The following is a 13,086-nucleotide window of genomic DNA, read 5'->3' as shown; positions in this document are numbered from 1 at the left end:
TGCCAGTTGCTGCCCTGGGGAGTATGGTATGGGGAGTGGGGCAAATGGCAAATGGGTTCCTGAAAAATGAGGCCTTTTGTTTTTCATCTTGCCTGCACATCCAGAGCACTGTTCCTATTTTATTGTACTGGTGACCCAGAGAAAAGTGGCAGAGCAAGAACACACTCAGGAATTCAGATGCGGTGAGGGCCGAGCTGGGATCCCAGTGAGTGAGGTCCCTGCCTCCTGCTGTGGCCTCCTCAGCCTTTGGGACGGCCTTGCCAGAGGCTTTCTCCTATCTGTCCTTGGTGTCCACTGGGGGTGGGAGGCAGGGACCTGGGAAGCCATTTATTAATGACACAGTCAGTGGAGGGGGCCAAATGATTCCATCAATTGTCATTAACAAAGCCCTAGGGCTCAGTCCTGCAGTCGGGCCTCTACTGCTCCCTGCCACCAAGCAGCCTCCACCTCTGCACAGCAGGGGCCTCTTACCTGCGGTTCTACCCCACATCAGCATCAGCACCGATTGCTTATATTTAATTCATTAATTAATTAATGGTGAACAGCCTCTGGTCTTCACTACTGCATGGAGAGTCTCTAGGGCAAAGTCATGCTCGCTCCTCCCTTCCCTACTTTCTGTACAACACCCTGTCCCATCACTACCTGTCTCCTCCTGGGACTTTGTTCAGTGCCCAACACAATCACCTGTGTAGATTAAACAAAGAAACAAATGGGTTCAGACTTCACCCCTGACCACCAAGCGAGAATATCCGTGAGTAAGAGTGGGCACCATTCCCCCAGGCAGCTCCCTGGGTGATTTCGAGGTAACTTTTAGGTTCTTAACCTCTGCCCCAGGGACTGTTGGGCTCAGAAAGGTAGGGACAGGGTGGCGAGGGTGGGATTTGGATAGAGAAGCAGGTACACCGAGAGGAAAAAAAGAAGATGCTTACAATAACTGAGTTGGAATCACTCTTTTTTTTTTTTTTTTTTTTTTGCGGTGCTGGGGTTTGAACCCTGGAATCTTAAAAAGACATTCTCAGAGTTTTATAGAGAGTGGGTGATTCCACTCTTAATCTCCGTGTGCCCCAGACTTTCATTCGAGAACCTGCCCTTGATTAGGTACACCATCTGCTTCCTCCCTTCCCCGTGGACACCCACTCTCTATAAAACTCTGAGAATGTCTTTTTAAGGCACACACCAGAGCCTGTCACTGCCGTGGGTTCCAATGCGTTTAGTTGGTTTCTTTTTTGGGGGAGGGGGTACCGGGATTGAACTCAGGGGCACTCCGCCACTGAGCCACATCCCCAGCCTATTTTGCATTTTATTTAGAGATAAAGTCTCACTGAGTTGCTTAGTACCTTGCCATTCCTGGGGTTGGCTTTGAACTCGCCATCCTCTTACCTCAGCCTCCCAAGCCGCTGGGATTACAGGCATGTGCCGTGCTCCTGGCTTCCAATGCATGTAGAATAAAACATTCCGTGCTTGGTGTGCGGTGTTCTGCAAGCTGGCCTGAGCGGTGTCCTCAACCTCATTGCATACACCCTCTCCTTTATCTTACCATGATTCAGCCAGTCACCCCAAACCCGCTGTTCCTTGTAATGTTTCTTGCTATTCCTTATGCTACAGATCCTAGAGCATCTGTCTCAGAATGTTCTGCCCCAGTTACATCGTTAGTTCTTTCTTATGTTTCTGGATCAGCTCAAATGTCACCCTCGTGAGTAGATCTCCCTCCCCTTGACCTACTGATCTAAAGAAGAAAGCACCCCTTCCCACCATGATGGGACCCTCTTTTATGGCCTCCACTGCATTTCTCACTGTCTGAAATCATCTTACTCATTTAGCTGTTATTTATTACTGTTTGTCTCCCTCCAGCTAAAGGGTAAGCTCTGGAGGTCAGGGTTGATTTTAAAAAAACATAATGTGAACTTTAATGTTGTAAGAGAACCCAGTTCATTTAAGAAAAATGGTTCTACAATCAAGTTCGCCAAGAAAATGTTGACTGAAGAGATCACAGATAAAACATTTAACCAGAGGAAAAGCAGAGATCTCACACACACAAACACACACACACACACACACACACACACACACACACACACACACACTTGCTATCTCAGGAAACAGTTCTCATCTCCTATTTCTATAACCATCATTCTAATTCCATAGGTCTTTATTTATGCCAATTTGTACCCCAGTTTGATGATAGAAAAGGCAACAATTTCTAAGTTAGTGGTATATATTTCTTTACAGTTTTTAAATGTAAGGCCACTTATTAAAATAGACAAACCACAAAATGAAAATGAAGGCAACAGAAATATCTCAACTTTTCACAACCAAAAATATTAGCACAACCTTAAAAATAATTTAGAAGTGTTGTAAAAGATATGTTGCTGATTTGCATCCCATTAACCAAAATGTTGTCAATTCATAATTCTAAATAAATCTTTTTTTAAGTATGAGATTTAAAAATCATTTTCAGTGTATATGTAAATTCTGTGTTTTATCACACACATATGTTCATTCAACACTAACTTTTGAAAATGGGTCACTTAAAAAGACAGAGCGATTTTCATTCTGTAAGTTCCGTTCAACTTTATTTAGGGTTGAATATACATGAAATGTGCTCTTAATGAGTAAAAATCACAGGGAACAGTGACACAGGACTGTGGGGGCATTAAGGAGAACCTGATCATTCGCCTTGTGATTGTTCTGCACGTTAATGAAAGATAACTCACACTTCGAGAACCTCAAGACATTCTTTTTACGAACCAAAATAAACCCCAGACACCTTATAGACATTTTCCCACCCCTAAACAAATTGATGACTCTTTCACACCTAAAATTAAAATAGTTACGGCAGCAAGAGATTCTGATGGCAAGCAAAGTGTGTAAACTGTGTTTCAATCTCTCTCTCTCTCTTTTTTTTTTTAATTTCCAAATTGCAAGATGCAGGGTTCTCAATCTTTCAGTAGTGTGTCTCCTGTAAATAAGGCTTCATTTGTTTGGCAAAAGCGGTTTCTGAAATAAGTCTGTTCAGGAATACTGATGTCTGATGAATGACACAGGTACCCCAGAGAACCTGAACCGCAGACCTGGACTGGTCAGTCTGACAGGGTAAGTTGCAGACTGGCGAAACTGAGACCTTGAACATCAAAAAGCTCCATTTTCAGAGTCCCTGCTTGCTTGATTAGATCAACCATAGATGTACATTCTTCCACAGCTGGTTGTTCATATGATCTAAACCTACCATCTGAGAATTCAATCCTAGAGTGAAGTGTTTTACCAGGGAGGAAAAGCACAAGCTTAAAAAATAACAGTCATCCTAACTATCCTGAACAAGAAAAGAACCATCTGGCACACTTGCTAGCTTCCCTGCTGCCTCCCGATATCTGATTGGTCCCCAAGACTGTCCTTGTTTTGCAAGTTTCTTCAGCTCCTCTGTAGGGCTTGTCACAACCATGGGATCACTACTACTTTGCACAGAGTTATAAACACTTGCAAACCCAGGAGCGGAGCTAAGATCAAAATTCAAATGACAGCACATACTTTCAGCCACATGGGCATCTGTGCCAGTGAATGCATTGAAGTTCCTTTGGATTTGATTTGTCTGCGTTGGTGGTAGCAATGGCAAGAGTGGAGGGATGTCATCGTGACTTGCTCTGGGCTCTGCAACACGACTCCCATGGTGCCAATCAACAAGCTGTTCACAGACTGGTCCACAAAGATCTCTGGGGCAATGACCAGGTCCTGGTCTACCTGATTTTCATCTTCAGCAAAAAATATTCCCTCCCACTTGAGGAGGAACCGTGGCCATCTTCATGAGCAAAGAAATGTCCACGTGATGGCTGTGTGATCCTTCCAAAGACACACCCCCTCTCAAAAGGCATGTGGACTGAGTGAGTCCTAAGGCACAAGTCCAATAGCCATAGGCACATGCTCATCAGGTGGACGTCATCCGCTGGGAGAACCTGAACTCTTGAGTGAATTGGTTTACTCCTGGCACACACTTTCAGACTGGAGGTCATGAGAATCCTATGGAACCCCGTTCAGTGAAGGACAGGGTGTGAACCAGACCTTTGACTCTCGCTTCCGTTTCCATCTATGTCTGAGAGTTTGTAGGTTAGAGAGGCCAGCGTGTAGGGGTCTAGTCTCGACTACAGAGGGAAGTGGATCTGATCCACCTCAGAGTCCTGGTAGCTTTAATGATAGGTGCCGGGAGGAGAGGAGTCCTGGTGGGCAGAGCTCCCCAGGTCATGCGGCTCCTGCCTTTGACTTCTGTTTCCTGGAAAGTCACCTTTTCAAAATACCTATAAAGCTCACGCTTTTTATGTTGTTGTTTTGGTTTGGATTTTAATACTGGGGATTGAACCCAGGGGCACTTAACCACTGAACTGCATCCCCAGCCTTTTTTATATTTTATTTAGAGACAGGGTCTCCCTGAGTTACTTAGGGCCTTGCTAAGTTGTTAAGTCTGACCTGGAACTTGTGATCCTCCTGCCTCAGCCTCCTGAGCTGCTGGGATTATAGGTGTGCACCACCACACCCAGAAAGCTCTCACAGTTTGATCTGGTTTTTTCCATCTTTTTATCTTCACTGTCAATGTCACATCTGGCCATATCTTTATACCGTAGCAGTTACCAAATAAGGGATCATCTTTCCCAAAGTCACTGGCTAGCGATGATTCTTGAACAACCATGAAATCAGTTTCTTCTTTACTTTCATTCAAGTTAAATTTAAAAAAAAAGAAAAGAAAAACTTCTAAAAGATTTTAAGATTAATTATCTTCATTAGAGCTAGTTTCCTAATCCAGGGGGATCAATTTCGCTCTGGAAAACTATCTGGAGAGACTGCAGTGCTGCATCTATGTATCTTTCCAGTTTCGTTTGTCCTTTGGAGCCACCCACTCCTTGCCCCAGGGTGTCAGGCCCTCCTCTCCCACATCTTTGTCTTCAGCTGCCTCCTCCAGGACCCTCCCTGGAGAGGAGTAGGTGCTGCCCTCTGCCCACTTCTCAACCACCGGGCGGTCAGGCTGAGATCAGGGGTCACATCCACTGTCCTATTCCATTCAGTGCCTTAGCAATGCTGGGCACATAGTAGTGGATCAATGTAATGTTTTTTGAATGAAAGATTAATGTTGTTCTTGTTGGTAAATATGATGTACTTCATAATGTTACGGGGTGGAACTTCTTTTCCACTGGGGGCAGAGGCTAGGTTACCCCACTAGTTACTCTACAAGTATTCTGAGTTAAATTGATAGAAAAATATGTTTTATTCAAAGCCAACTTTGAAGGAAGATAGAAGAAACTTTTTTTCAAAATTTCCATCTTTTTAAAAGTAGCAAAGGGCAGCTGGCGCTGAAAAAGAGAATCCAGAAACTTAAGTTAATTTTCACAACTGAGGGATTTTCTTTACCAGTTCCCTTCCTCCAGAGTTGGCTCACCACTGGTCACGATGATGGTGCACTTCTCCCCAGTTTGACCAACAGCATCAAGTTCATTTTTCCTTTTTCCATCTTTCAATCTTTTCCTATGCAGGTGACCAGCAGAATCCAGCAAGCCGGCATCCAGGAAGTGTCCCTGGGCTAAGCTGCCGGTAACAATAATTGTTTCAATAATACTTCCAGAAACCCATTTTGAAAGTGGGACATTTTCCACATTTAATTTGCAAAAGAAAAGAACTGCAATTTTGCTAGTCTCAAATATATACATTATTAACCAGTACTTCTAAGTAGAAGTTCTAACAATGTTACATTAATGAGTAGACAAATTTATCTATAAATACTATATCGATTATACACAAAGGAGACTGCCAATATCCTTGAGTTATGTTTTGTCCCCTTAAAAAATTGCTACATTCTCACCCTCATCCAGTAATTTTGTTTATAGGACTAATTTGCTTAGCAGTCTCTTAATTCATAAAAAGTATAAAAATAAATATCAGTTTCACACCAGCTGAATTATCTATCATACATCTCGAATGATTGAAAGCCCAGTTATTAAGTGACAGAACCATATCTGAACATATGACAAATATGTGATCGATTAGCTACAAGCTCAAATTGCACTTGAGGAACATAAAGCTATTCTGAGGCCACTAGCTTATTCTTGAAATCTCTAGCACCTTCTTCAGACATTAGTGGTATGGTTGGGAATGATTCTGTAAACCAGAGTCACTACAATATCCCCGAAGGAGGTAATCAGACACCATAAAGATCAGCTGTCACCCGCTGAAGTAAGTCTCCAAGTCTTACAGTTCAGGATTAATTCAAGATAATCCTTAGAGCTTGCAGATTTCCGGGCAGGGGAGTAAGTGAGGGGTAAGTGGAGGCATGTGATTTCCTAAAGGGGGTCCAAATCAAGGACCATCAGAACATAACTACATCAAAGACATATTTGTACACCCCTGCTCAGAGTAGCACTAGTCACAATAGCCAAGAGTTAGAGATCACCCAAATGTCCTTCCACAGATGAACGGATAAATGAAATGTGGTATGTACATACAAGGAAATATTACTCAGCTTTTAAAAGGAAGGAAATTCTGAAATATTTTACATGAATGAAATTTGATGATATTATGTTCAATGAAACAAGTCACCAAAGGACTCATACTGTATGAGTCCAACTATATGAGGTATCTTGAGTGGTCAAATTCTTAGAAACAGAGCATGGTGGCTGTCAGGGGTGGGGAAACGGGAAATGGAGAGTTGTTTAATGAGAGTTTCAGTTCTGCAAAATGAAAATATATAATGGTATGGTTGGGAATGATTCTATAAACCAGAGTCTGCTGCACAACCATGTGAATATACTATCACGATGAACTATACACTAAAATGGTAAAGATGGCTAATTTTATATTATCTGAGCTTTAAACCACAGTTGAAAACAAAAACCCAACACCCCAAGACATAAGTACAAATAACTATGTAAAATAAATTTAAATGAAAGAAAAACCAAAATCCACATGTTTGGCACCTCTGTATACCATCATAAACCAATCTAGACTTACCAACTCCTAATTGGAAAGACTTCGCAGTTTCATTGCAAACTTGATTTCTACTAGTATTTTAGTTGTGGCAACTTCTCTTGACCTCATGACTTGGTCATATAATTGACAAGCACCTCCTTCTCCCTGGTGCTCTGACCTGCACCAGTTACCAAAGAGAAAGGGGTTTTGAAAGCGAGGCTACAGAAGCAGTGACATCACTAGTCTAGCTTGCTTTGTCCTTGTATGACCAGCATCCCAAAGAACTTGGCATGCATGCAAGAAAGCAACTTTCTACAGATGACACTAACTTGCCCTAATTCCCAGCATACATGAGAGAAAGCCAGTGTCCTTCAGGATACTATGTATCTGGACATTCTGACCCAAATTCGCTCTCATTGTTCCCCTAACTTGGCTAGATTCTGGGGACTTGGAGAGACATTTCAGGGACATGGTGTTTTACTGTCCTCCTTTTCTCCAAGAAAGCAAGAGACAGGGTTGGCTATCTTAGCACGGTCCATGTCTCCACATTCAGGAAAAAATAATTTTAACAATCACTCTTTCAAAGAAGCCACCATAACTTTCCTTTTTCGAAACAGCCTGGCCAGACATGGTGACCAGGCGCACCTGTAATCCCAGCTACTCAGGAAGCTGAGGCAGGAGGAACACAAGTTCAAGGTCAGCCTGGGCAACTTAGGGAGACCCTGTCTCAAATAAAAAATAAAAGGGCTGGGAATGTTGCTCAGGGGTAGAGCTCCCCTGGGTTACATCCCTAGGACAGTGGGGGGAAGAAAAGCAGGAGCAGCAGCCTGGCTCTGTGGTCTTCAGTTTCGCTTCCTTTCCCTGTTCTTTCATCATGACTTAAGGCACATGCGCACTTTATATTTATTTGTTACGTCTTTTCTTGCAAGGCTGTACTCCCTTAGAAAACAAGCCTTACTTTTTCTCTGTCTCCTATTTGCCCTTTATATATTCTAAATATTAACCTCAATTATATGTATTATAACATAGATACACACTTACATATATACACACATGTATATGTACACACACACACACAATAAATGTTAGTTAATTTATCCTCAAATTTCATCCGAAATTTCAAGGAACTCCAAATAATGAAACAACTCTGAAAAAGAAGAACAAATTTGAAGGTCTCATATTTCCTGTCTTCAAAACTTACTATAACATTATAACATTAGGGTAATCAAAGCAGTGTGTCCCCGGCACAGAGACAGGCAGGCGTAAACCAGTGAGAGAGAACAGACCACACAGAAGCAAACCCTTACATGTGTAGTTAAATAAGTTCCAGGAAGGCTGCAAGTCCACTCAATGGGCAAAGGACAGTCTTTGCAGCAAACAGTATTGGGTGTTAAATGTTCATATGCAAAAGAATGAATTGGGACCCTTACCTTACATGGTACACATATACATTTACCTTACTCTATATACAAAAGTTAACTCAAAATGAACTAAAGACCTAAATGTAAGAGCTAAAATCATAAAACTCTTAGAAGAAAACACAGGAAAAAAGCCTCATGATTTTAGTTCAGACAATAATTTTTTGGATATGACCCTAAAAGCATAGGCAGCAAAAGAAAAATAAAATAAATTGAACTTCATCAAAAGCTAAAACTTCTGTAAAATTGAAAGAAACAACTGAATAAAGAGACAACCTAGAGTACGAAAAAATATTTGTAAATTATATATCCTGTAAGAGGTTAATATTTAGAATATATAAAGAATTCCTGTCATTCAGAAAAAATATATATAACTTGGTCAAAAAATAAGCAGAGGATTGAATAGACATTTCTCCAAAGAAGATATACGAATGTCCAGTAAGCACGTGAAAAGCTGTTTGATGCTACTAATCGCTAGGGAAATGCAAATCAACACCCACGATGAGCTTCACCTCACACCCAGGAGGATGGCTATAAAAATGAACAGACAAATAAAAAGCGTTGGCGAGGAAGTGGAGAAATTATACACTAGTAGTGGAAAGGAAACAGAGCAGCCACTATGGAAAACCATACAGTATTTCCTCAAAAAACTGTCTTCCTACGATGGTTAAGATGCTTCATTTAGGTTCTCTGCATCTCATCCCTTTCCCCACCCTTCATATCAAGTGTGCAGCCCTTCAGAGCCTAGAACGGCATCTTGCATCTGGCCTGCATCAATAAATGCGTAAGCGAATGAATGACTGGAATCCATAGTTGGAAGTCACCTTAGGGAAACTTCTACTCCATGATGAGTACCTTCTACAATTCTCCACCTTTGCTGAGACACCTCCAGGCTACAAGACTCTCACTCACCCTCAAAGCTTGTCACTCCGTGGTCATATACTTCTTTAAATAATTCTTTATTCCAAGCTGACACAACTTTCCTGGAATATCTCCCCATTCCCATCAACCCTAGCTCTGACTTCTGGGTTCAGGGAGAACAGATAAAATTTCGAATGCACCTGCCTCATGCAATAAAAGACAGAGAGTTGTGCACTAGGAAAGTGAAAGACTACTCCAGAGGCATCTGTTCCTGCAGAGAGACTCCTTTCGATGCCTCACAAGGAGTTTCTGATCCTGGTTCCTTCCTGAGACACACCAGTGACAAAAATATGGAGGCAATCAATAGTGACTATGTGGAGGAGAGGATTCTGATAATTAAAGAATGGGAATAGTTAGCCTGGAGTAGAGATGTCACCAAGCAAGATACTGCCTATCTTCTAGGAAAGAAGAACCTTTGTTCTGGGCCTATGTCCTCAGGTACAGGAGGCAGATTTCAGTTTAATTATAAGGAAGGACACTAGAACTGTTCAAGTACCTAAGAACTCACAAAGCAGTAAGTGATATATAATAGATACTTAGTAATCACAGTGGTCTTTATTATCAGACCCCAGGTTGAATGTCATCACCCCCTGGAGTTCAGAAAATAAAAACAGACACCACATGCCACACTGGGTTTTCTAGCACTTGTTCTTGCATGGAATGTTCTAGAAGTATTTCTGTTAAGACAGCTACTTGGGCTTTTGTTGTTGTTTGTTTGTTTTCTCAAAAGGGCCAACCACAAGGAAAACTCACTGTTGGAAAGGGACTCTGCAGAGACCGTGGCTGTCAACCCCTACTCCCTGGAGAGTACCTTGAGACTTGTTTCTCCCTGTAGAATTGCCCTATGGGTTCTAACCTGATTCTTCCCATGGCTGGTTTCCACTGACCTTTCATGTCTTGGCAATGACTTCTATGCATTTTGGCAGTGACTGTCTAAATTTCTGATTCAAACCTGATCTCAGCCTCTTAGGCTTTCTCTCCCCTTTAATTTCTTTGGTTGATGGTCAAGGCTTCTGCCACCCCTGGCCCTCCCAGAGCAACCTTCACTATTGAAACATGATCATGCCAAAGGGGAACTAACATTCCCAGCCTGGAGTAGGGTCTTGTCAATCTGATTTTTAAACAATGGAGGAGGTTTGAGGACAAAGTGCATGAAGGCATTACTGCTATCCGGGATGATGCAAAGATCAAGTGAAAAGGAGAAAAGATCTTCTGACTGTGAGCACATTCTCAGATTCAGAGGACAGAGAGGTATTTAAAGTGAACTGGAACAAACCTGCAACATCAGGTGCGTTCTGCCTTCAAAAATAGCTGCCAGTTAGAAAGGGTTATTTACATATTGATTTCATGCTAACTTTGTAATGGAATGTGCTGCCTGCCTGCCTGAGACCTAACAACTGTCATCATAATTTTTTCTAAAAATACAGGCAGAGAAAAACACTCAGTGAACCCTCCACTGGAAAGTGGCTACAAAAGACCTTCATCCCAAACCTATTCCACCGACCATGGCCGAGCGCAGGAATTCTCAACAACCAGAGCTAAGGAACCCTTTGCAGCTGCAGCCAGCCCTTCCCTCTTCCTTCCAGCTTGCACTTTTTTTTTTTTTTTTTCTTTCTAGAAAACCTGTCTTGTTCTAAGGTAAGGGGGGATGCCTCCTTTGCACAGAGCAGCCTTTGTGGAAAACTCCAGCTGCCCCTTCTCAGAAATAATGGATGAGAAAAGGGCCCCCGGCCCACCAGCTCCAAGGCGCCATTGCGGGTGCATTTCTGTCACTGTTTCTTCTTGACGCATCCTTACCAAGAATCCCGTTCCTCTGGCCTCCTGACAGCCAGCTCCCAGTGCTTCTCACCTGGGCTCTTTCTGAACCCAACCTATGGGAACTCCAGGTTTGTCTCCGCGGATTCTACAGAGCTGGTCCTTGGCAGCTCTTGAGCTGCTCTGCAGTGCAATATTAGCAATTAAAATGCCTCTTTGCCAGGCCTGATGGAACTGATTCGGTTGTGATCCTGGGCATATGGATGGCATATTTGCTGAGAGCTAGGTGAGACCAGTCCCAGAAGGACCGCCAGCCCCGGCAGCCGCGCTCCCCGCCCGCTCCCCTCCCGGGCGGGCGGCTGTGTGAGCAGTTAAATGGCTGGAGCCAGCGGTAACTGCTGCCCACTTTGTTTCCAGCCGGGCCCCCGCTGCTGGGGACAAATCTTTCATTCATGAACAGAAGCTTGTTAGGCCAACTCTGGACTCTAAAGCCACTTAATTAAATTGTGGAAAGTTGCTTGGTCCCGGTGGGAAATTTGCACACAAAGGCCCGGGGTCCGGCGCTCTCTCCACCCGGGAGCCCACAACAAAACGGAGTCCTCGGGTCTCCCAGCCCCCAGCTCTGCCCCTCGCCTCTCAGCGCCCCCCTCCATCGCCGCTGCTGCAAAAGCGGCGCCCCCTCATTAGAGGGCGTTTGTTCGGGAATGTTTTCCCAGCGATTCACTGACGGGCCTTTCATTCCTCCTTCGGCAATCAAGGGCGGCAAGTGCAGGCTGAGAGCCCTCCACGGCCTGATTGCTGAAAGAATTTCCAAAAGGAAAGAGTGTAAACAGGTACATTGAAAAAGCCTCTTTTGAACAATTATGTAAACATTCCAAACACTATTTGAAAACTTTCACAGTGGAACTGTCAAGTTGGAGCCTTCTTGTTTAATTGCAAGGGCACAACCGTTGCTTTCGGGGACCCTAGCTTCCTGCAGACCCACCCAGCAGAGCAAGCTCTGAAGGCCGTGGAGAGCCCAGATAAAGAAGTCACAGGAAACTTGTTTCCCTATGTGTTCTTGCTCCCTCTGCTTCCAGAAGCATGTGCTGGGAGCAGGAGAGGTGTGCTTTTTCTTCTGGCTGGATTTCTCCAGGACCTGGTCCAGGGGGTTGGTTGAGAATTCTGGGTGCAAGATTCAACTAGAATCACAGTGGAAAGTTCTGTGTCATTGAAGGTATTCTTCAAAGCATAAATGATCACTCTGATCATTAAGCAAAATTGTTGGCAATGTTCCTCTCCCCAAGGGAATGTGGTTGGCTTGTTTTGCATGTCTCTGGTTTGCTATGTGGGCTTCTTCCTCTTTTCCATTCAGCCCAGACTCTCTTGGTTCACTAACATAACCACCAGTGACCCTGATTATGTTACTGGGAGCTGGAAAAGTTTAGGCTGCACAGGCAAACTGCTTAATCTCATATTTCATGGAGACGTGAAACTGCAGGTAAATTTCCATGCATATTCTTTGAATCAGGTTTGCCAGTCTTCAGATATTTAGGGTCTATTCAGCTCATAACCACCAAGTCTTGCAAGGGGTATCTAAATTGGAACTGTCATTCTGGTGAGTGGGGCATGGTTTGTTTTTATTTTTATTCCCTAAAATGTATTGCTTATATACCTGGGAGGTGGGGGTGGGGTGTGGGAAGAAAGCTTAAATGTTTAACAAGAAGGGACTGGCATAGAAACACAATGAAATCTTACAAACATGAAATATAAAGGCTGTGTAGAGACATGGGAAATATTTAATGACAACAAAGTGGAAAAAATCAAGCCACAGAATCATGTTTGCACTGTACTGGCAAGTAGGAGGAAACACTGCTGCATGCGACCAAAGAGGGGAAAGGACCTTGCCAGAATGGAAACACTTGTTCTGGGGAATGGCAGTGCCAAGTCCATCTTTAATGTCACTGCATTGTGTCATCAGGGTGAGGTCTGGGGATGCTGGAGAACACCCAGGTACATGCAAGGTTGGACATAAAAGACCACCCCAGTAACCCACAGAGGGATGCACACG

At 43.4% G+C, this 13,086-nt stretch overlaps 1 pseudogene; it reads right to left on the bottom strand.

Annotated features, from left to right (window-relative positions):
- Positions 1 to 3,012: 3,012 nt before the first annotated feature.
- The window catches only part of LOC124964571 (suppressor of cytokine signaling 6-like), a 125,744-nt pseudogene continuing 115,670 nt past the window's right edge, over positions 3,013 to 13,086 (bottom strand).

This window comes from Sciurus carolinensis, chromosome 1 (genome assembly GCF_902686445.1).
Source record: "Sciurus carolinensis chromosome 1, mSciCar1.2, whole genome shotgun sequence".
Taxonomy (NCBI): domain Eukaryota; kingdom Metazoa; phylum Chordata; class Mammalia; order Rodentia; family Sciuridae; genus Sciurus; species Sciurus carolinensis.
Note: the sequence above shows the minus strand (reverse complement) of the source record. Positions and strands in the feature narration are given on the sequence as shown.